This window comes from Drosophila serrata, unplaced genomic scaffold (assembly GCF_035046125.1).
Source record: "Drosophila serrata isolate PLE 108 unplaced genomic scaffold, ASM3504612v1 contig_130, whole genome shotgun sequence".
Classification (NCBI taxonomy): Eukaryota; Metazoa; Arthropoda; class Insecta; order Diptera; family Drosophilidae; genus Drosophila; species Drosophila serrata.
Window position 1 is genome coordinate 192,440 of NW_028257028.1, and position 26,001 is coordinate 218,440.

The window sequence follows — 26,001 nt, forward strand, 5'->3', positions numbered from 1 at the left end:
TGCTTCAGCCTGACTTGATATACGAATATATATTTTTTTGTTGCCTCTTTTCTTTTTTGGGCAAATTCCTGGGAAACAAAGTAATTTATAGCTAGGAATTTTGTGCGCCGCCGTTGCCAGGACAACAAAACGGAATCGGCGATGGGTAACAGCACGGGCGAGCGAGCAGGATTCGACGGGAGAAAGGATACCGGAGGGGATTCCTAGAGAGAGGGCACGTAAATTGTGGATGACAGTTGAGGCGATGTCGCACAGGGCGCGCCTTTAATTACAACAGATTTATTTATTGCGCATACGACGCGTTGGCCGCCGCCTTGGAAAAATAATGGAAAAAGTGCAGCAGCTAATTTGCAACGAAACGCACCTCACAGAGAGCCTCAGAGCTCAGAGACCGTCTCACCTGACATCCAAGGCGATAAATTGTCATTAAAATGAGACTGCTGCTCCTGCTCCTGCTCCTGCAGGTCCTGCAGGAACCGAAGCTTGTTAGCGGGGGCCAAACGCTAAAAGTGTAATTAAAATTTAATTGCTTGCCGGCAAAGAGAACGAATGGAGGGGGCAGAGGAGTTTCAGTTGGAAATGGAAATGGAGACGAAGATGGCCTTAATCATCGTCCTTACAGGATACGCATTGCAAGCCACAGCGAATCAATGTACTCCTGGAAAGGGCTTATCCCAAGTATATTATTTTTTCTGTAAAAATATATCTACACTTCTATTATTTTCAATCAAATTACTTGCGCTTAAAATGTTAAATCGGACCTCACCATTGAATGGCTTTCTGTTTGACATGCGAATTGTATATATTGACATATTTTACCATTATTGCATTACTGAACAAATATTTAGCAATTTTTTGTGACATTTTTTTTTGGTTGTCCCTTTTTTTGCCTTTATACATTTCTGCTATTTATTTTGGTTTATTTCACTTCTACCTTTTTCTGCTAAAGTTTTTTCCCTTTATTTTCCATCTGTTTTTTTTTATCCTAAAAAAATTCTCTACCGATATGCAAAAATTTTTAATGAAATTACGAACGTTTATGGAAATGAAAAGCGTATTTAAAATATTATTACTGACCAGAATATTTAATTTAAGCACGTACCATTGCGATTTATTGACATATATTTACTTTGCGCTACTGCAAAAATATTTTGCAATTTATTTTTCATCTGAATTGAGCCGAGCGAAAAGTTTAGAAGAAAATAGAAGCACTTTGGGCGCGTTCATGGAAAAGTATCTCAAGTCACAGACAAGAAAATGGGCAGCAAAGAGGCTATGTAAACATGGCAATTAAAATTTAATAAAATTTAATGAAAGTTGATGAAACAAATCAAAAGCAAATTGTAAATAGCCAACGGCGTTGGCATGGCTTGGCCAGGCCAGGACCTCTCGAACCTCTTCGTTCCCTCTAACCGAATATATATATATTATATATCTATGTGTGTATATATATGGTTTTGTGGCCATGTTTCGGGTCTGGAAACTTTATCGATTTCCATTTGCATTGTGGGCGCCGCCACCTAGTGGCCAATAACCGAATAAGAGCAGTTTGGCCAAGATGTTGTATGGCCGAAACAAATCTCAATAATTGTGCCCTGGAGTTGTAAGCGCCAGTGCAGATAATGATGGTCAAGATATTAGCACTGGAAAGTGATAACTTTATCCATTTTGTTGTAAAATATTGATGGGAGGAGGTTCTTGGAGAAAGTAATTGCTAAAGGTAATTAGTAAAGTTATGGAATGGGGGAAAAGAGTTTGCAAGAAGGTGTTTAAGATCATATTTAAAAAGGTTCTTAAGCAGAAGGAGAAAGTAGAGTATAGAATGTAGAGCAAAGGATAAATTATACTTCAATATTTCTGATATATGTTATTTCCCCAATAAATGGCAATTTATTTTGTAAACCTAGTTTTTCGATACCAACTGTTGGAAATACCATATACACGCCTAGGTGGACACCCCGCTTGGGCCGATAAATTGATTTATGTGCTTGTTTGTCAGTTGAACTGCAACTTGTGCATAAATTTCAAATTGCCATTGCCACTGCCTGCCACATGTGGCGCCACACCCACTCCACCACCTCCGCCCTTCTATGCAGCATATATGTATATGTATATATATATATATATATACACTCGTGTTGAAAAGTTGGTCCACAAACGCATCTACACACACTCACATACACTCGACCATTGGGTGACCTCTTTTTGGTCTAGAAAGGATATTAAATACCTCGACTATTTATTTGCTGACCAAACGAACCGAAAGCCAATATGCCCGGCCTGATATTTTAGGCGGTATCTCTCTTGGCGGGCAGATTGTTTCCACAAGTTTTCATGTTGCCTCCCTGCTCCATGTTGCTGCTGTGCTGCTCAACTTTGCCGAGCATCTTCATAAATATTTTGAGTTCTTGTCTCGGATACCTAACAAAGTCGCTGTCAAGAAAGTGGCAGGTGCAGGCAACACACACACACACACACACACACACTCGCCGGTGCAACTCCAACAAATTCTCAAACTAGAACAACTACAGCAGCAACACCAACATAAAGTAACATAGAGTACTATCCAACAACGCCAAGAAATCGACCAAAAAATAATGCAAGAAATTATACAACAACAAGGATGTAAAGACATTTGTTTCCTGCCACACTGAACTGAATGCATCTTAATTTCTTAGTTGAAAATGAAAACAATCAAGAAAATGTACATATGTACATGCAAGTCTTGAAATAGCTAACAAACACCTCAAGAAAACCACCTCAAAGAGTGGGTAATTGAGTGGTAACAACTTTTACTCAGTATCTTCAACATACACCAACAAGGACTCCAATAAGTACACCAATGGATACTCACAATCTAAACATTCCAACACAGGTATATATTGGAGATCGCTTCCATGGTTTATATAAAATAAGTACTCCAACAAGTACTCTAAGACTTACCACATCAGATAATATTAGAAACACTAACAATACAACAATAAATACACCAACAAGTACTGAGCTCAGGCTTTGTTTTTACCAAATATTGCACTTAATGAATATATGTTGTTGTATCTCTTAAAAGCCATTTTGCTGATCCTATGTTAAGGTGTTTTCGATTAACGTCTACACATGCATGTTGTTGGGGCTTACCGAATCGTGGGGGAAGGGGAGAGGATTGTGCAATTGGGGAATTGGAGTCCCGCAGAGATTGTCGCTTAACCCCAACAAGGGGATTACATGCCAAAAACCGATTCCCAGGCCACCTGCACCTGCTTCTCTCTCTCTCTTTATCTCTCTCTCTCTCTCTCTCTCTCTCTCTCTCTCTGTCCCTCTGTTCTATTGAGTGAGTGGTACAGCAATTTCCATTTAAGCCATTTTCATGGCTGTCTTGTTGGGTGGAAAATGCCACGCCCCCCTGCGGCTTGAAGGGCTGTCAACGCCCTCGAGGCAATAATGCTCGTCGTAATGCCGTCGCAAGCTGGGAAAATCGTTGACGAGCTGAAGCTTGCGGTATACTATTTGTAGCCAAACTTAATCACATACCATGTGTGGGTCTCCTCTAAGATGTATATATATTAATATAAAGGGATATATGTAAGTGTGTATATCCTGTGCGTGCTAGAAATTCATCACATTAATTTGGCCAAAATAACGACAATCAAAGAGTTCATGTCAAAGAAATTAATTTCCTTAATGAATTTATCGAAGGCATTTGCTCAAGTATTTACCCTGCATTGCAATTTTGTGTTAAGTACACAGCAGGATCAATTAGGACTTGTCCTGGTGATTTGATTAGGGTCAAAAGTGCAGCATCTTCTCATATACATATGTATATTATTCTGGAAAATGGAAAGTAATTATCCAGGGGTCAGAAATGTTAGCTTATTTACTTGAAGTTTCCCCACAGAATACATGGAATTTCTTTGGACTTTAATAACTATGGGTTATTGCCTTTGAGACCATCATCGGTGGCTGTGTTAATCGATTAATTATCGCCGTTGAGGATGTGCCTTTGCTGGGCTAATGTGACCAAAATGCGAGTACATGCCCGCAGAGAGCCTTGAACAACTTGTTTTGTCCCAGAGGCAAGTGCTTACATGGCATCCTTCCATGTCCTCCTGCTCCTGCTCCTGCTCCTTGCGATGGGAAACCCCTTTTCCCGCTTTCCCGCCACCGCCACATTCGTTGTCTGCTTAAGTAACAAAAAGATCCGGAGTGCAACGCACAACATGCAAAAATCTACACACGCAGACACAGGCCACAACACACACACACACTCAGATGTAACGTGGCAGCTGCTGTCTTTATACACTTGAAGAAATTCTAAGAATTATATAAAAGAGTATGCAGTTTTTGTGGGAAATTTTAATAGAAAATCTATGATAAAGATTAGGAGCAAATAAGAAAAGCAATGGATATAGTAGACGAAAATACGTGCAAAGAAAGGAAAATATTCAATATTAAATAGCAAATAATATAGATGGCAAATATTTTTTTGTTACAGTGTAAGAACAAGGTGGATACTAGCTGCTCTCACATTCAAAAAGCCAGCAACAAAACGCATAAATGTGCGCAGAAACCCACACAGCTGGCGTAACACTCACACACTTGGTTACATGTGTGTGTGTGTGTGTGTGTGTGTGTGTGTGGGCTATCTGTACCCTCCCCCTCCACCCCCCTGCTCCACCCACAAGGCCACCGCTAACCCTCAGTACTTTTGGCCTTGTTTGGCCTCGTGGGACCAACTTCAATTCAAAGCGAACAAACTAATTTCCTATGCAAATTGAATGGCAGTCAAGTGTGCGAAGTTCGAGATACATTTGCAGCAAATGCTTTTAAAAACAACCCACACTGGCACACACACTCCCTCCCCTCCCCCACACACACACAACACACACCCAGGGAGAGAAAGAGACTAAACTGTGTCAGGTTGTGCAATGGTCCTGGATTTGTGCGCTAGGACCTGCAGCCGAATAGTGCCTCCTCTCTGATTCTTGGCTATATAATTTACTTTTCATTTTAATTGCCAAATGGTTAGTGTAAATTAATTGCCCACCCAACCCCCGCCCCTGAGCACACACACACACCCACAGCAAGCCCCCTTGTAAAACATCTAACCTCCAAGAGACAACAAACCCATCCAATCAAGTGTCGTTGCGAGAGGGTTCGGTGTGTGTTGGTAGTGGTTATGGTGTCGCCAAATAATTCGACTGGCAAAATTACAATACAATAAGGATCGAGTAACTGGCAAATTGGCCAGCAAGATACACTGTGAGAAATTGTGTAACAAAAATAATAACAAGCCAAGTAACGGCTCAAAAAGTACTCATTTCTATATGAAAAATGTCTCTGAAATAACTTTGTTTCTTGTTTTTAGATTTGAATAGGCTAAAATATTTATGTTTCATAGCCTTACAGGGTATTACAATTTGATTCAGAAGCTTGCACATAGAAATACTTTTAAAATACATTGCAAAATAAACTGCAAAATATTAGAGTATAGACCTAAGTCTGTCCTAAATAATGTTGATTTTTATGAGAAAACCTAAGAATATTAAGTTAAGTATTCTGCTCTCTTTTTGTTTTATAGATAATACCACAACAGGCATTTATAGATTTATTTTTGATATGCTAATACTTATTATTTCAGAAATGTTTAAAGTTAAAACTCTAACGTTTTTTAAACAAAATGCAAAGAACAAAAGATGTCTCTTCCGTTTGACTTGTGACTTTGTTGTTATTATCTTCTAGTGCTTCTGGTGGCTAATCGAAATAAGTAAAGTGTGTTGCTACCTTTAAGGCCCATATGCCACTGGATGATGTATCATCATTGTCATCATGCCACATGTCCTGTAATTGCAGGGGATGCCCTCCTGGCCCCAAGGGGCGCTGAGTACTTGCCACCCCAGGGACCCCACCCCCCCAAAGGACCTCGACCCCGACCCCGACCCCGACCCCGATGCAGATCCCCATCTCGACCCTAGGACCCACTCTGTAGGCACTTGAAAATTCCCAGCAGATAATCCGGCCCACGCCGCTGACAAGTGGATGTGCTAGATGGTGTCCTCTGGATGCTGTGTTCTGTTCTGCTCCTCCTGGCTGCAAGGGATGTGGATGAGGATGAGGATGTGGATGCGAAATTGTGGATATGTAGAAATGAAACTCATTCGTCATACGCAACGTGGGCCGGCGTGCGGAGCGAAATGGGAGTTATTCACGTACGTGAGATGGGGGCCAGGGCATTGTTGTTTGCTGTGGAACTATGGCAGCATTTATGATGCTTTGATATATCGAAATGGCAGGAAGCCAAATACGTTGCCAGTTTTTCCTTCTTTTTTGTGTGCTTTCCTACCAGCTTTTCCTTTGCTGCCGACGCCGCCATTGCCATCGCAGTTTCCATGACAAACATTCGCCGTCAGTTGACAGTCATAAAATCAAATGCACACACACCACACACCAGAAATACACTCGGAGCTGGGTGTGACAGCTGCTGCCCCCTCTTAGTTTTTTTCTGGATTTTTTGGATTTTTTTTGGAGGGGTAGCTCAAGCTTATGCAGCTCAAATATTTTTGCAACAATTTCGTTTCGTTTGCTGGGTAAATTTACTTTCCGTTATGCGGCCATTTTCAACAAGAGAACTTTTTGATTTTATTTCATTTCGTTTCGTTTAAACTGTCTTCCTTGTCCCGCTCCTCGTCCTCTATCTCTTCACTTTTAAAGCCAGATTTAAGCTATATATATATAGAGAGATATAGATATATAAAAGTTCTATTCATCTTGCAAAATTTGAGAATGACAGCCTCTAATTGATTGACGTAGATGTGGCCTGTCACTGGAGGCATAATGAAAAGCACATTTATTTCAATTTTCAACGCTTAAGTGGCTTGATTTCTACCCTTTCCCAGGAGGAGCTTGAGGTTTTTCCAAGAAGAAGAAATATATATATGAAAATAGGGAAAATAGTTATATTTGTATGGGAAATATATAAAGGCGTACTGCATCTTACTCTTTATATAGTCTTTGGTAAAAATGATGACAAGTATCAAGCGATTATTAAGTAATTTGAAAGCTTGTATGATTACCATATATGATATTATGCATATTTATAGAAATTATTGTAATATCTCAATGCGTTAGAGTAAAATGATTCAGAATATAAGAAACCAAATAGTAAATGTCTTCAATCATCATCAAAGTTGTCAACGAAGGCTCTTATCCTTATTCTCATAGCTACAGGTGGACTGAATTTATTCATCATCATAACCTACTTAGTTGGAAAAGCTGAAAACCAAAAAGCATTCTTGGCTGACCTTTCCCCCATTCCTCGGCCATTTTCCGCTGCTTGTCGCTAATTGTAATTGGAAAATTTATTTAGAGCGTCTGCAAATAATTGCGCATTAATCAATTTTTGGCGCATAAGAAACACGCTGACAGGCCAGGCAACTGGCATTTGGCTTTGACGTCATAACCAGGCTTAATAATTACCCGGCTAAAAGTGGGAAAAATTTATTTGTATATTGTGCAGGGAGGGGGTGTTTAATTAGTTTGATAACGGCTTCTCCTTGGCCTCTGACTTGGAGTATTAAATTGACAGGACATTATATATATGTCTATATGTGTATATATGTATATTTGAATGGAAAGTGGTGGATTATCAAATCAGAATTGCTGCCAATTATGACGGGATAGTGAAACCTAATTAGAGCATTTAAAGCGTTAGCTTTATGGCTGCCGAGGTCATAATGAGCAGGAAGTGAGCTCTCGTGTCTCTCTGTCTCTCGGTCTATTTCCCATTTTCCTTTACCAACCATCTACCCATTTTCTCATTACCCCTTTTCATCATTTTCCCGAGACTCTTTTTTCCTTTCCGCTGGCGGAACCTGTTCTGTTCTGTTATGTTCTGTCCTGTCCTGTCTTCTATGATTTAAAATTGGCTGCTTAATGCACTTGGAAAAACTATTTTAAATGAAGAAATATTATAGCTTTCAATGAAATAATTATTAAAACAAGTTAGTGAGGTAATAATGTAATTTAAGTAAAACAGTATTACAATTGTAAGAGCTGTAATAGTTCTATAAATATCTAAGAACTTAATCAAAAGACAAACCTAATTGTAGAGGTATTTGATAATTAAACTAATAACACATACTTTTCAGAATTAAAGCTTAAAACATTCATTGTTTAAGTAGCTAATATAATGATATAATATTAGCCAAGGGTTTTACTATTTTCCAGATTATCTCCCTAAATAAGTATTTAAAAATAATTTCTCTTTTAAAAGCACATTATAAATATGTTCAAATATTATCTTGCTTTGCAATAAAATATAAATATAATGTATATATAACTAATATCTCTAAACTTTTCTGGCCATGCAGCGTCGTGTGTCGCCAAGGCAACTTGGTGCCCGGAAAAGCGGAAGAGCCACTCCCTTCGCTTTCCCTCTCCCCCTCTCTCTATTCTTTTTGGAAATTTTCCTTTATTATTGCATTAGTTGTCGGCTGTTGTTGTTTGCATTGTTGTTGCAGTGTCAGTTAATAGAAAAATCTGCAGGCAGGCAAAGTCTTTCTAAAGTTTTTTGCCGGCTCTTCGTCCTTCGTCCTTCGTCCTTCGTGCTCCTCCCTTTGACCATTGCGCTTTCCTGTGCCAACCAAGGGAGTATTTCATAATTTAGCCCAGCTTGTCGCTTGCTGGCCGCTTTTCCTTGCACTCTTTCCACGCTGTTTCCCTTGATTTTCCCCCCGCTTTTCCCGCACATTTCCCCATAGCTATCCCTCACCCTTTCGCTCTCTAGCAATTTTGATTGTACACCCGCCAACAATATTCGAGTTGAGTTAAGTTGATTTTCCATTCTCTGCGCTCTCGGCTTTTCTTTTCTTTTCCTTACTGTTCTTTACTGTTCTTTTCTCTTGCTTTTGCTCCTGCTCCTGCTCTTTTATTTTTCATTATTTCCTTTTATTTTCCTCGGCCCCGATCTTGGCATTTCGGTGCCGTGTTTTGTGTGTGGCGCAGCGTGAAATTGAATTAGGTCAATGCGTCAGGGGGAAAATGGGGGAAATGGAGGAAAAGGGGGCAAAAAGTGCCAAATACTATATAGAAATTGGGAAACTACAAAGTGCAAGGCGGAGAAATTCCCCAGTAAATGAAATATGCTTCCAACTATGCAATAAGGAAAGTTTCCTTCTGCTGAAAGTGAAACTGAAACTGAAACTGATGAAAAGCGCAGCTTGAGTAGAACTATTTCCGGGAAATATGCAATTTAGACGCCATTTTGTATTATCTATTTCTGCATTTATTTCCTATTCTCTGAAATATTCTCATAAATAATAATGGGAAATTTCCGCTGCAAGTTGATTGATTATTTACCCATATTTATGAGATCATGCCGCTGGGACCATTATTTTTGTTGGGTAATTAACTTTGCTGTGGAAAATCGGGTCCGAAGCAAATTGAATTCTGGGACAATTCCCCGGCTGAAACGCATTAGAGAGGGAGGGAGCAAGGATGGAGGAGGAGCGGATCGAGTCCGAATCCAGTGCTAACCCGGGCTAACTGATGATGAGGTGCCAGCACAGGCCCCAATGGTAAATGAGGCAACTAAATCATAATTGTGACAGCAACTGCTACGCACAGAGGGACACTGGCTCTGGCTCTGTGTTCCAGCGTTTCAGTGTTTCAGCGTTTCAGCGACAACGACAACGCAGCCCATTAACAACTTCAAATAATTTCGCATAATTTATTGGCCAACATGCCGGCCCACTGAGCCCGAAAGTATGCCACGCGCCAGAGTAACGAAAAATCCAGGACATTGGAGTAAAAACTCCAACAAAATTATTAATTACACTTGGGAAAAATAGTGATGGAATTTTAAGGATTAGTATTGTTAAATTTTAATATGAAAAAAAGAGTTATAATGCCATCTGTGTGTCCAAGCAATGCAATTGAATTTATAGGAAAAAACGCATATATTTTAACCTTACCTTCTTTCTTATTGTTAGTTTTTTAGCTTTACTAGAATTTTTTATAATGATTTAAAAAATTACTAAAAGTATGGTTCATCACTTTACTTTAAGCATTTTGAATGGTTTAGCATTTAAATTGACTAGAGTTTAAATAATAATAAAAACTGAAACAATTGTTGAACAAATATATATTTTATTAGTCTTGAATCTTTAAAAAATGAACATGATTTTACCTTAAACCCATTTATTAAATCATTAGATTAATTTTTTAATTACATTTGAATTTAAACACTCTTATTCTTTTGCAATTACTCAAAGAACTCCACAATATACCTCTTAAACCCTAAAAAATCTATATAATATTATTCAATATATATATTTACATAAAATTTTTCTTAATTTCATTTATTTTCTAGTAATTTTAATTTGTAATTTTCACTTTCTCTCTGTACACCCTGAACATTGTTCATATTTCAATGCAAAAACTCGTGAATCCGGGTGCTGTGCTCATTAATTGAATTTTGCGCCCTAATAAGTACATTGGGAATAACGCCCTCTCCACAAGCGCGGGGCGTGGCATGCGTAAAATGCATAATTAACACGGCAAAGTGGAATTTATCGAAACACACACACTCGGCCATGTCCATAGCCATAATAATAATCATAGCCATGGTAACATCTGTGTGTAGTGAAAACAAAAAAAAGCAAAAAAAATAACGTATACGCACTGGTGCCCTTACGGAAAGATTAAACCATTGGGGAAAGCAACTTGCACACCATATATACATACCATATACATATATATATTTATATATCCGTCAATTTGAATTAAATGTGCGCCAATGTTTTGATTGCAGAAATGGATTTTCAGACCGGTTTGTTGCGGTTGTGTTGCACAATCAATATATTGAGAGCAGAGACTGGGCGTATTTTCTGCATTGATTGCAAACTGCCTGGCACACCTGCCATGCTACCTGCTACCTTTTACCTGCCACTTTAATTAACATTAACCCTTCGGAGAGCATCATCACGTAGTCAAAGCTGAAAATTGTTTTCATCGCTCCAAAAGGAGCATCCTCATCGGCATCATCTCATCGTCATCATTATCCGACCATCGACGATGTGCCACGCCCACCTTTCGGTGAAAATTTGCATTAAGCGAAGTGGAGTGCAGATGCGGAAGTAGATATTGATGCGAATGCTGGGTTTTTACCCAGGTGAATTGCCGTAAAGGTGCTGTGTGTGTGTGTGTGTGTGTGTGTGTGCCATAAACAAAAACTCATTAACCCAATTTCAATATTAACCCAATGAAAGTGCACTGGCAGCGGTGCCAAAGGCGAACGGAGAAGAGAGAGAGAGGGGGCAGACCCCATAGAATACATATCATATAATAGGATATAACATATATATGGGGAATACTTGTATAAAAACGCATTAAGTAAGGGCAAAGCAAAGCTCCAAGTGGAGGTAATTATCTCTTACTAAATGTGGAATGGGGGATTTCTTGGCAGAGATAACCAATTATTTTCCTATCGTTCCTATGGCAGCTATATATATGTATATATATAGTCCACCGATTCGTCATAGTCCGACTTATATACTAGTAAAATTATATAGAAGAATAACTCCATAGTTTCATTGAAAAAGCTTTATTCAAATTTGTTCCAAAACAAATCTCTCACATGTTTATGATTCCCAACTGGTTCTAACCTCCCCGGAACGAAGTGACTGCTGCCGACCACGTATCAGAAATGTGTTGTGTTACAAAAGTTGCAAGTCATTGTTTACAAGTGTTCAAAGTTAGTAACTGATCATACATACTTACTCGTCATAGTTAATACTGATCATAGTTATTTGCTGATCAAAATATATTGTTCAAGAATATATTTGAGTCGATATTTATTTATATTTTTTATATGACAATTTTATCGACAAATTAAAGTTTAAAAAAGTCATAACTAAGCCAAAAATGCATTAATCTTAATTCGGAAACCTTTCCTATGCTATTTTTTATTAGGGTAATAAATCTGCATACTCAATTTAGAGTTTTGTGAAATTCAATTTTTTATGAATTTTTCATAACTCAATTTTCACAATTTTAACCCTTATAAAAATGTGAAATTTCTGAAAAAATTAAATTGTTGTCGAACTTAGCTAGATCGACTCAGTTTTTCATGCTGATCAAGAATATATATGATTTATAGGGTCGGAAATGACTCCTTCCATTTTTTTTAAGCTTCTGACTGAAATTATAATACCATTTTTTGACCCGATTTTATATATTTTTTTATATGACAATTTTATCGATATATTAAAAACTAAAAAACTCATAACTTAGCCAAAAATTAATTAATTTTAATTCGGTAAGCTGTCCTATGCTAGTTTTTACCAGATTAATAAATCTGTATACTCAATTTAGAATTTTATGAAATTTAAATTTTTATCACTTTTTCATGATTCAATTTTCACAATTTTAACCCTTATAAAAATGTGAAATTTTTGAAAAAACTATATTTCTGTCCGGGATAGCTAGATCGATTCGCCTGTTGATGCTGATCAAGAATATATATGCTTTGTAGGGTCGGAAATGACTCCTTCACTGCCTTATAAGCTTCTGTCTGAAATTATAATATGAAATATATAATTATTAAAATGTTTATGAATTTAATAATATAAGGAACAAATGATACTAATGATGGATATAAATATACTTTTATATGAATAAATAATTTCCAATTGAAAGGTTACGGTCTAGGGCTCAGCAGGTGTTCTGCCGCAAAAAAAGAAAGATATAAATAAAGAAACAAATAAGTCTTTCACAACTTGAGTAAAAAACCAGAGTTTTTATGGCATTTTTTGTGTATGAAATCAATGTCCTTCTTTGTCAAAGGCTCAACTGGGAAGGGCATATTTATTCGATAAAAAACGCCACAACAAAAATGATGAAAGCGTCAATCAAATAGGAAATATCGTAAAAAAGAAAAATACGGACAATAAGCCAGAAATCAATTTTCCAACCAAACACCCGAACTCGTATGAAAGTCAATATGTAACTTGTCAATAAATATATATATTTTTAAATATTATAAAGTCCTTTTTGATCGGTGAATGTATGGCTAAGTGCTCTGAATAGCTTATTTATTTATATCGCAATTTATTTTAAATCAAATTAAATGCATATACACAAAGCTAGCTGAAACTTCCTCACAGAGAATATATATAGCTGCGTTTCTCAATCATTCCGTTTGTCAGAGCTCAAGGATTCGCCATACTTAATCAGCCGCAAGGCCAATGAAGGCCTGGACGAATCCAGGTATGTGACCCAAAAAAAAATGCCATACATTAATTAGAAGAAAGCTCAGTGTCACCAGTGATTGCCCAGTCTGATTTATTTTGGAAACCCAACCGAACTCCGTCTCCTGCCCCCTCTTATGACCACAGCAAACTTTGCCAATAACTGCAAATGCAATGCATTAAGCCTGGGAAAAAGGGGAAAATCGGAAAAGCAACGGTCCAAGCTGAAAGCTTTTCCTCCTCAATCTCCTCGGGCTCCTCGTGCTCCTCGTGCTCCTCGTTCTCCTATCGCCACTCAACGCACCTGTCGCAAAACTGACATTAAATTCACATTACAAAATTGGTTGCCTGCATTCGGCGTATCAGTTTTTGGTTACCTTGTTGCAGCAGCCACCAGCAACAACTACTTGATGGACCAGGGATCGAGGCGGAGACTGGAGCCGGAGAGCTGGGAGCTGGAGAGCTGGCTTAAAGGGGAAGCCATCGATGCGCTCCACCTGCCCGAAAAAGTTTCTTTTAATGGACAAAGTTGGCACTGAACGCTGAACGCTGGCCGGGATTGCCGGGGAACTCGAAACCTGGAAAACAGCGAACTGCAGCCCGGAGATGGAGCTGATGCCAAAGCTGAAGCTGAAAACTGCACAAGAAAAAAATACAGTATCATCTCTATTTTAAAAGATGGAAATCATAAAGGTTGGATTCAGAATTCCAATATAAATTCTCATAACAAATTAAGCAAACAAAAGTGTGAATAATGTGTACATACATTCTTTTGCCAGTTTTATTTTTATTTATTTTTTTTTAAATTTACAAAATGTAACAGCATTTCCCTGAATTTGCCTAGATTTCCATTTGATATTGATATACGTTTTTCGGTTGTGTGCGCTTTCGCCTTGCTCTATTTGAGTTTCAAGTTGTGAGCCGCAGAGCCGCCGAGCCGAGCCGAGAGGGTTTCACCAACTTTTTCCGCCAACACACAAATTAAATTATAAATCAGTGGGCGTGGCACACACCCACACACCCAGTGCACCTGAACTGGAGACCAGTTTGGTTTTGGATTCGGGCTTGGCTTAAGTCCTAGCTGATCCTGATCCTGGTCCTGGGTCGGTTATCGCTTTGAGTGATTTTCTTGCTCGTTAAATTTTGCCGCTGCTGCTGCTGTTGCGACAACGCGGCGTATGCGTAATCTATCAGATTGAGCCACAAAGAAAAGTTTTCCTCCCCCTTAACCGAAGAGAACTCAAAACTCTGGGAGACCTGACATTTGATGCCATTTAATTTGAGAGCACAAACTTTTGCCGGCAGCAAATAAATGTTTGAACCTACAGACACACACGACCATGAATCATGAGTGGAAACAATCGAGGTGGCGGAATAAATTGTGCGAAATGCGAGTAGGTAGACGAGAGATTATAAAGTTGAAATTATTGTTTGACTGCCAAATCGATGGAGTAAATATGTATTATTCAAGTCCATTCAAAATGGCAAAGCAATTAGGGCACACGAATTTTAATTAAAACTGGAATTGGAGATGAAATTCAGTTGGAATGAGCATTAAGATAAGAAGTTATTTAGTCACATCATCAACTAATGCTTAATTTTACATCTCTGTTTGTGTAAACTCTTCTTGAACTTGTATATCCTTCAATTATTTGATCAATCAATCAAGCGTATCTGTCAGTTTGATTATATCTCTCTCTCTCTCACTGTGATTGCAACACGCGACTCAAGGTCCTTTGCTTCCAGGATCTTTATTGTCCTCCATTGTACTTAAAGTGCAGCATTGTAGTTATAGCTTTTATGTTGAGTACGAGGTAGATTTAAGGGGTATTTTAGCAGTGGGGTATATAGGTATAATCCTAGCAGGGTTTTAATAAGAAATGAGTATAAGAATAAAGATAGATGTCTATCTATATTTCTTATTCTTAAGGCTTACTAATTTAAAATGCTACATAATCACATACTTAATAATTTTACAAGACTACCTACAAATAGTTAATATTAAAGATTCATTAAAGTTTGCAGCCTTAAAGTTTGCAAACATTTTCATATAATTTTTTCTCTGCTTTCCCCGGTATTTAATGGTCGGATCGAGATGCCTTTTTATACCACCCTCTGTTGTTTTTCTTTTTTGTTTTTTAAGTTGTAGTTGTAGTTGCTTGTAGTCGCTGTTGCCACGTTACCTCGAGCAACAATTTAGTCTTCTGTTCGCATTAAATGCTTGAGCTGCTTAATGAAGGAAATTAGCAACGCAGCCGTCCAGGCGGCGACAGGAAAGGTCGGTAGAGAGATAGCCGGAAGTGCAGACAGAGAGAGAGAGAGAGAGAGGAAGCGGAAGTTGCAGGGAGAAGCATCTAAGCCGCTGGTGTTGCATTGTGTGGGCAAGAACCCAAGCCATCGTCTTGCCATCCCTTTCGTTGGAACCCGGAGCCGCATTCCCCTCGAAGTGCCACCCCCTGCCAGCAGCGTGTAACATCCATCTGGCAAGCCAGTGGAGCGTGCAAGTTATGTTTTCTTTGAAGTTCATGAAGCAAAATGTCTTAATTACTGAAATGAGATGACGAGACGAGACAGAGGAGCGCCAGAAAAAAAGTATATGTATATATACCATGAGAATTCTGCTCATACTAATTAATTTGCGGCGGGTAAAGGAATAAAAATATATATATTCCCTCTGCCTCTCTGGCAGAAAATGGCTGCAACGGGGCGGAACGAAAGTATATACCATACATAACATACATATAGCTTGGCCTGGGTGTCCTGGTGCACATCCTGCGGCAATAACTCACGACCACTTTATGCGCTTAAGTGATTTCTAATGCAAACCAATTTCCGAAATCAGGCACAAGCACTTGAAGGCAAGGACAAAAGGCCCACCTACCCGGCTCCATCACCACCATCAGCAGCAGCAACTCCCCTTCAGGGGGGAAAATCTGAAGTCAGAAATGATATTCCGTTGATGGGGATTGGAGGGACTTTTAGGGAGAAACTCTGGCTCTGGCAAAGGCTCTGGCTGTAACACAGTCGCTTGCCAAAGGACGCCGTCTATCAGGCAAATGACAGTCGCGTCCTGCCTCGTCCTCGTCCTCAGCTTCCCGCTCCTGTTTGTGTGCGTGTGTGTGTTTCCCATGTCCTGTAGCCAGACGATGTTTGTCTTCGACTTGGTCCTTGGCTTAATATCACATGCAGAACTCGCAGAGCTGTTCGGAACCAAGTGCTGCCAGCAAAAAAAATGCCTCAAAGAGCGGGGAAAGCGAAAAAAATTGCTGAGAGGAAGTGAAGCGGCAGGAAGTAAGGGGCGCAAGTAAAACAAAAAACCAAAAAACAGAGAAAGCTATCCTCCGCAAGAAGGACTTTGCTTTCGGAAATGGGAATCTATGTGTGATCCCTACTTCGATCCGTTTACACTTTATGCCTTTTCTATTGTTAAAAATTAAATAAAACAAATTGTAATAGATTTAGTTTATATTCAATTTGATTAGCAGGTTTTTTTGCCATTATAAAAAAGTACTGGGACACCCTTCATGAATATTAATAATATAAAATTTATTTTAAAATAATTTAGAGCACAAGGAAATACTTCAAAATACTTCGCAACGTCCCACTGTGCGAGGCAAGGACTCGGCCAGCAGGCAGCAGCGGAAAATCATAAAGGAAAATATTGAATTTACTGCAAAAAATGCAAATTTCTCCTTTGAGTCAAGCCGGAAATCTTCGCTGACTTCTATGTGTCCTGGGTATCTAAGGGGATATAAGGCAAACTTTCTTTACAAAAATTATATAATTGTATAGTCCTTATAAGATAATTAAGTAAAGTATAAATATACACTCTTGGATATCTAATTTTATATGTATTTATATGTAAGAGTACAGGGTAATCCGTTGTCTATCCCCTTTTATGGCTGCTCATCCTGCTTGTCAGTTGTACTCCTTCCGGCTCAAACTTGTTCCTTGCTGCTCTTGCCAGGACACCAGCAGTGGTCACCAGCCAGGACCAGTGCCTGTCTCCTTCTCTGTCTGACCGAGTGTATATGTGTGTGTATAATAATATTGCCACAATTTGCTGGCCAGTGCCAGGGCCGCAGGGCAATAAGCCAGAAAGCATCGGCCATTATAACCCGTATATCCCTGCAGGATGCTGAACATTACGCGCTCACCTCGCAGCGTAATCAAACATATTGGCAACGGCATCGGAAAAGGGAGCAGGGAGCAGGGAGTTGGGAAAAGCGAAAATGTTTATGAGCAAATGCCGCCGCGCGAGCAATAAAATTTAATATGAGCAAATGATGTAGGGGGAATGGGGGGAGCTAGATCCCCGATTTCGATCCTTATTCCGATATCGATGGGCACAGGGGTCGGTGGAGTAATAACCACAAATAAAAGCGGCTGGCAGAGGCAATGACAATAAAGAATGAAGAGCAAAATCAAAGTTATGCAATGGCAATGGCAATGGCAATGACTCTGCCCCTCTAAATGGGGCTCCCATGTGCGATAAAATTAACAATTCAATGAAGTGAATTCGAAATGGCAAATCGAAAAGCGAAATTGCACAAAAGAACAAAACCATGAGCTCAAAATAAAGGAAGAATCGAAACTTGTACTCAGCCGTCGGAGGAGCTCATAAAAAATTGCGTATACGCCCGGGCGCACAGAGTCGCACAATAAAAATTAAAATGAAATGTGCAAAATAGAAGCCAACAATGAGAAAAGTTACCCAAGCAGCTTTAACAATTACGATTGTGTCTGTTTGTGTATATATATATTATATATACATATGAGTCTGTTCTAAATTTGATCACTTTCCCTCGGGGAGGGAATAAAGTCATGTGGGTCACCTATTTTCTTTTTACCGGGTTTCCCTCGCAACTGACATTGTTTTTAATGTTTGTTTTCTAATGTTATTCACTTTTTATTTCAATAATGAAATGGGTAATGTGTGCATAAGCTTTAGTTTTGACTTTATTAGTTGTTTTTTTCGTGTTGTTTCATAATATTAAAAATTTGAGTGAGGTATTTAATTTGTTGCTTTTTATAACTCGGAAACAAAACCCCAATGAGAAGATATTTGAATTAACAGGTGCTTCTTCTTTTATATAATAAGAATAATATTTAATATATAATACTATATATACATTATATCCAATTGATATTAATAAAAAAACATACATCTGCAGAACTATAGATATTTTTAAGAGAAAGGCTAGTTAACCTCTTTGATATAATGATTTTCAATCGAAATTTCTTTAAATAATATATAGAAAAAATTAACAGTAACAGTTATTTTTTTTGTTATAAAGGTAAAAGGATGAAAAATCCACTAAAAACCCTAAGCAAAAATCTCTTTTATGCCACAAAAATTCTTAATTAAATGCAGATGTGAAAATTGCCAAGGCATCTGCTGTACACAAAACTAAAATTAAATAAATACAGAAGCTTAACTACTACATAAAAATAAATATTTAACATACCGAAAACTATTTTTCAACAATAAACAAAATGATTGATTGGATAAGTGTGTAAGCCCAAGGTAAGCTCCTGTCAGAATGTTAATTAAAACGAAATCTAAATAGTTTTGACATGTTTCTGGGTGAGTTACTTTTGGGGACAGAAATCGATGAGGAAAAGGCGTTTTCTATTTGTGTGTCTCTCTCTCTCTGGTGTGTCGCTAAAATGTTTGCATTTGGCTTAAATGCAAAATCTGCAGATATTTGGCAGAAAGCCGGCACTTGCTGTCAATGGCAGCATCTGCGGTTAGCTGGAAACATTCAGGGGGGGGAGTGGGAGGAAGGAAGGACTTCCGCATTTGAATTGTTCATATTTTGATTAATTTCTCTGTGCTCTATGTACTGTGCTCTGTGCTCTGTGCTCTGTGTTCTCTGGCGGCTGCTGCTGTTTGTTTGTCAAGCGGAGTAATTGCGTGCTCGCAATTATGCTCGCTCTCGCACATGCAAACTGCAGTTGGGCAAATAAAGCGCTAAAAGCATAAACTAAATGAATTAAGCGGCGCCCGCTTACAGTCCCTCTTTCCCCTGCTGGTGATGCCCTCGGAAAAACCACCAACCCGAGAAGCTTTTCCAACCCACACCACTCCCCCTCTAACAGGCAGTGGAAGTTTATATAAAATATGAGATAATAAAAAGTGAATTATGTGCCTGCACACACACACACAGATGCACAGCAGAGCCAGCGGAAACAAAAAAAGGAAGAGCAACAAGGACAAAGGTCCCGACTAGGGGATATCCTTTGATTCAATTTAATATTTAGTAAATTTTGTACAAGAAAAGTATGAAATCATATATCCCTTAAAGATATTTTTCAATATCTTTCATTGTTTATATAAATATAAAACTGAGGGAAATCTCTGACTCTATTACGAATATATACCCCCAATTCTAGGCGGGAAAAACTCATGGATGATAGGCAAACGCAAAGAGCTGAGATGAAGAACAACAAATAAATGTGAATACAAACATAAAGCAATAAAAGCATCAACAGGGGCAACAACAACATTTAATTGCAATTGTTTGTCCGCCAGTTAGTTTTTTATTTGCACTTTAATTATGAGAAATAGGAGCAGAAGCAGCACAGCAGGAGCAGCAGAAACTAATTTTCATAAGTACACAACTTTGTGCGCTGCAGCAGTTGGGAAAATGAGGAAAAGTGCGGAAAATTGGGAAGGAGAATGAAGTAAGGCGTGCTGGTTGTTGTTGGGAGACATATGACTTATGACAAAACACAAAACTTGATGGCCAAGACGACTGTTGACCACTCCAGAGACGGTCCTTGGCGCCAAGGATCCAGCCAGGACGAAGCAACGCTGCAAGTGAAGTGAATAAAGCAAAATGAAATAAAACACTCGAGCCGTGCAAATAATAAACAAACAAAGTTATAAATAATAATGCCAGCTCTCTGTGTTTTTTCCCCCCCGAGTGAAATGCTCAGCAATTATGGCAATTTCAGGAATGTGTTGCATAATCAAAATAGCAAAATAACTTCAAAGGACCTTCTGTACGCTGCCAACACTTAATGGAGACAATTAAGGACAAGCTAAATGCATAAATGATTGAAATTAAAACTAAATACAAATTAAACAAGAAAGGAAACTTACTAAGGGAAGGTGAAGTCTTTACACCCTTGCAGTTTCGAATTTAATGAAAGAATCGTATCGGAAATCTATCATAACTGAGATTAAAAAAAAAACGCATTCTTTACATTTTATAAGACAATTTTTAATACAAATCAAAGTTTAAAAAACTCATAAATAAGCTAAAAATTCATTAATCTTAAAAGGGAAACCTTTCCTATGCTAATTTTTATTAGGGTAATAAATCTGCATACTCAATTTAGAGTTTTATGAAATTCAATTTTTTATCAATTTCTCATAACTCAATTTTCACAATTTTAACCCTTATAAAAATGTGAAATTTCTGAAAAAATTTAATTGTTGTCGAACTTAGCTAGATCGACTCAGCTTTTCATGCTGATCAAGAATATATATGATTTATAGGGTCGGAAATGACTCCTTCCATATTTTTTAAGCTTCTGACTAAAAGCATAATACCATTTTTTGATCGATTTTATCTATATATTTATATGCCAATTTCTTCGACAAATTAAAAATTAAAATATTCATAACTTAGCCAAAAATTGATTAATTTTAGTTCGGAAACCTTTCCTATGCTATTTTTTATTAGGGTAATAAATCTGCATACTCAATTTAGAGTTTTATGAAATTCAATTTTTTATCAATTTTTCATAATTCAATTTTCACAATTTTAACCCTTATAAAAATGTGAAATTTCTGAAAAAATTAAATTGTTGTCGAACTTAGCTAGATCGACTCAGTTTTTCATGCTGATCAAGAATATATATGATTTATAGGGTCGGAAATGACTCCTTCCATATTTTTTAAGCTTCTGACTAAAAGCATAATACCATTTTTTTATCGATTTTATCTATATATTTATATGCCAATTTCTTCGACAAATTAAAAATTAAAATATTCATAACTTAACCAAAAATGCATTAATCTTAATTCGGAAACCTTTCCTATGCTATTTTTTATTAGGGTAATAAATCTGCATACTCAATTTAGAGTTTTATGAAATTCAATTTTTTATCAATTTTTCATAACTCAATTTTCACAATTTTAACCCTTATAAAAATGTGAAATTTCTGAAAAAATTAAATTGTTGTCGAACATAGCTAGATCGACGCAGCTTTTCATGCTGATCAAGAATTTATATGATTTATAGGGTCGGAAATGACTCCTTCTATATTTTTTAAGCTTCCGACTAAAAGCATAATACCGTTTTTTGATCAATTTTATCTATATATTTATATGCCAAGTTCTTCGACAAATTAAAAATTAAAATATTCATAACTTAGCCAAAAATTGATTAATTTTAATTCGGAAACCTTTCCTATGATATTTTTTATTAGGCAAATAAATCTGCATACTCAATTTAGAGTTTTATGAAATTCAATTTTTTATCAATTTTTCATAATTCAATTTTCACAATTTTAACCCTTATAAAAATGTGAAATTTCTGAAAAAATTAAATTGTTGTCGGAAATAGCTAAATCGATTCAGCTTTTCGTGCTGATCAAGAATATATATGATTTATAGGGTCGGAAATGATTTCTTCACCACGTTTCATGCCTCTGACTGAAATTAAAATAGCCTGCAAGGTAATAACAAGTCCATAATCTGGAACCAACAAACCCTTATAATACACCCTTAACAAAGAGGTTTGCGTTAGCTTTTATAGCGTTCAGAAAGCAGCCATTGAACTTTAAATCAGCTCAAGTCAGTCCCTACTTTCTACAGTGCCTTATCTGGATCTGGATTGAGCTAGGTAGACATAATTTTACTTTACTTTTACTTTTCTACGATAATGTGTGAAAACGTAATCAAGATACTGATCATAGGGGACGCGGGAGTGGGCAAGAGTTCCCTAGTTTGGCGCTATACCGAGGATCACTTCACTCGCAATTACTTCGAGACCACGGGCATTGAGTTAAAGCATTGCCAAGTGGAGGTGGCTGGAGAACAGGTCCTTCTACATATTTGGGACGCCGCCGGCAGTGATCGCTTCCAGGACAGTATGCAGAATTATTATCGCAACTGCGACGGAGTGATCCTCGTCTACGACACCACCTCGCTTCGGAGCTTCCGCAACGTGAATTCCTGGCAAAAGGAACTCGCTGATTTTTGCAGCAATGGGGTCAACCTCATGCTGGTGGGCACCAAGTACGACAAGCTGGAGGAGCGCCAGGTGACCAAGCAGAAGGCATCCCGCTTCGCATCGCAGCAAGGTCTCTCCCACATCGAGACATCTGCCAAGAGTGGAGCAAATGTTAAGAATATCTTCGATACCTTGGCGGTAGAAGTCTACAACCGCCTGGTGCTAAGTTCCAAGGAGAAGGATAATGGGGATGGCCAGCAGGGTAGACAGGATAAGACAGACGAGGGCGATGGCCAAGGCCATTTTCCAACACCATCGAAACGTTCCAAGAAGGAAGATGACGGAGATCGACTTCAGAATGGCCAGGATAAGGCGGCCAAGGACTATGTTCCATCACCATTGTAAATTATCATGCTGCATGCATTTGCATAGTCTCCCATGGTCCAGCACTTTGTCTTAATGTTGTGAAAGCATAATAATTTCCAAAGATGTTTCTCCACAAACAAATTCAACAAGGTTTCACCCTGTTTATGTTTTTCCTATTCTAATAATGTAAAGATATAACAAATATAGTAGCCCGATTTTCTTACAATTTTACACAAAAATCTAGATTAAAATATAATGGCTATATACCAAATTTGATGCAAATGTGTTGAAAACTGGAAAAGTTATACTTGTTTTTTCTTAAAATTTTCCTATCGTTCCTATGGCAGTTATATATATGTTTATATATAGTCCACCGATCCGCCAGGTTCCGACTTATATACTAGTAAAATTATATAGAAGAATAACTCCATAGTTTCATTAAAATAAGTTAAATTTGTTCCAAAACAAATCTCGCGCATCTGTGCATATGATTCCCAACTGGTTCTAACCTTCCCGGAACGAAGTGACTGCTGCCGGCCGAGTATCAGAAATGTGTTGTGTTACAAAAGTTGCAAGTCATTGTTTACAAGTGTTCAAAGTTAGTAACTAATCATACATACATACTTACTGGTCATAGATACTTACTGATCGTAGTAGTCAGATCTTACTAGTCAGAGATATTTACTAGTCATAGATGCTTACTGTTCAGAGTTACTTTCTGCTCATTGTTATTTAGTGTTCATTGATACTTACTGGTCATAGATACTTGCTGATTATAGTTATTTACTCTCTTGCTCTTAAAGTATATACATATATGTATATATATGGTCAAAGATGACTTTTGACTAAATTAAAATACTATGCAAAGGTATAAAAACTAAACAAAAATCAAAGGAAACTTGCGGAAACCACAAATTACCTGGTTAATCCTTTGATGACCCTCATTTCTTGTTTTTTTGTTAATTTTTTGTCTCTAGTTTTTGGCCTACCTCAGGATCTTTTGATTGCCTGTGAATCTTGTAGGCTTTTACCATTACTAATCGCCTTACTATTTCCCAGATTCCGGTTTCTGGCTCTGGTCCTCGTCCTGGGGAAAGCCCCTAAAGTCCTTTAAAGGCTGTTCGCAGTGCCTTCAATGGCATTTTCCAGCGTCACCGCAAACTTTTCAGTTTCAGTTTTTTTATGTCGTGTTTTATTTTATTTTTGTTGTGTTTCTATCCCCTTTCTCACTCCAGCTCTTTTTCTCTTTCTTTCTCTCTCTCTAACTTTTCTTTTTCTCTCTTAGTATCCAAGCTTTTTGTGTTCTCTCTTCCATGTTACATTAAATTGAACAAATTCTAGCGAAACAACAACAAAAGCAGAACTAGGGAGCACAAACTGCAGAGAAGCTGCAAAAATGGGGAAGAGAAAGCTAAGGAAGTCGAAGATTGGATACCCTATCAGTGTCCATTTCTAACAAAATATATAGAAAGTCTTGCTTAAGTTGAGTTTCAATTATTCACTTATAAATGCAGTTTAGTTTTTATCAGAAATATTTTATTTAAACTAGCAAAGCGCCATTTAAAGTTAATAATACTATTAATAATTAAAATTATATATATACATATATATAATTAAGAAGTAATGAATCAGCTATCGGTAGTCCTCATAAAATCTTTACCATCTGGGGAAATCACCTACCCATCTTTCTATTTATAAAGTATACATGATATGATATATACCCTCTCCTAAAAAAAGAGTATGGAAAATGTCTGAAAACTTTTTTTGCGCGGCCTATACTCGTATATCGGTCCTTTTCGCACTAATTACGGCACACGTTAACTGTCAAGCGCAGAAAGAGATGGAGAAGGGATGCTGCTGCAGAACTGCAAATTAAATGAAAATTCTACAAAGTTTTTAGTTGCCTCTGGATTTTTTAATTTTTTGTTATTTTGTTTTTTTTTTTTTGTTCTAGAGAGCCAACTAAGAGTTCCCAGAGTATAATAAAAATCAGAGCGGCAAACTTTATTTTTATGCCGGTACTCTCTGGCCTCTATCATAAGTATTTAATGCACCAGTCTTAGTGATCAAAAACTTTAACAAAATCATTCTATTAAATTTTGCCTAATTTTACATGTTGCCTAAAAACTGGGAAATCTTATGATTATAGAGAAAGTGATTTGGAAATGTGTATGCATATCGAGAGAAAAAGTACAATATGATTTATTAAAGTCAAAGTTCATAAACGATTGTAACTTACAAGGATTGTATTCAATTGAATTGGATTGTGTCATAAGTAAACAAAAAATTTTCCATTCTCTTAATCAATTCATAATAGTCTTTTTTTTTTTTAAGTCAAATCTTAAAAAAATCATAAATAAACCATATTGACTGGTGGACGGAAAATTGTATTGAATTGGATTGGATTGTATCATAAGAAAGCAGAAAATTTGTGCTTTCTTTAAATCATTCTTTTAATCAATTCATAAGAAAAATCATAAAATCAAATCTTAAAAAAATCATTAAAAAACCATATTGTCTCTTGTCTTTTGATGGCTCTCAACCATCAATTTATCCTATAAATATTTCAATATTACAAAAAACATAAACGGAATCCATAAAATCGAAATTTAAATTCCTAAGAATTAATGTGTGTGTGGGGTGAGTGTCCACAACCATTTGTTTCTGCATCAGAGGTGTAAAAATACACCTAACAACCAATTAGGAAGATGCTCGAGGATGAAGTAAGCCGGGTTGCCACGTTGACAAGTTAACATGATGAATGCAATGAACGGGGGTCCAGGGAGATCGGGGGCATCGGGATCGTCGGTGCTTGTTAAAATTGATTGCCGGCCAGAAACTGAATAGGGCCAAAGACAAAGGCAACAACTGCTTAGGCATGTTACCTTTTTGCCGCTCGCCTAACCTGGCCCAAAGAACATTGATTTATATTTGTATTGACACTTCACCCGGTCTCCTCCCCCGCCCCGTCCCCTGTTTGTTTGCCTATCGCACAAATTTGTCTTTGTCATTGTTTTACAAGCAACCTTCACTGCCTGCTCCTCCCACCCCCCCCGGAAAAATCAGAGGCAAATACAGAGAAAAGCTGAGGGAAATGAAGGCAAGGAAATCAGGCAAAATCGATTGGGCCAGAAGAAATAAGGGGGGACTGAAAAAGAGGCAGAGTTTCAGAAATGATTTTAAAGCTTTAGGAAAAGTGAATAAAT

The 26,001-nt window shown here is 37.6% G+C and overlaps 1 protein-coding gene and 1 pseudogene across 2 annotated transcripts in view; both read left to right on the plus strand.

Annotated features, from left to right (window-relative positions):
* The window catches only part of LOC110187047 (uncharacterized), a 169,755-nt gene that overhangs the window by 26,530 nt on the left and 117,224 nt on the right, over positions 1 to 26,001 (plus strand). The gene's annotated exons all lie outside the window — the stretch shown is intronic.
* LOC110187030 (ras-related protein Rab-13 pseudogene) lies at positions 21,879 to 23,003 on the plus strand (annotated as a pseudogene). Its single transcript, XR_015270208.1, has 3 exons — positions 21,879 to 21,932; positions 21,991 to 22,099; positions 22,173 to 23,003. The product of XR_015270208.1 is annotated as a ras-related protein Rab-13 pseudogene (transcript).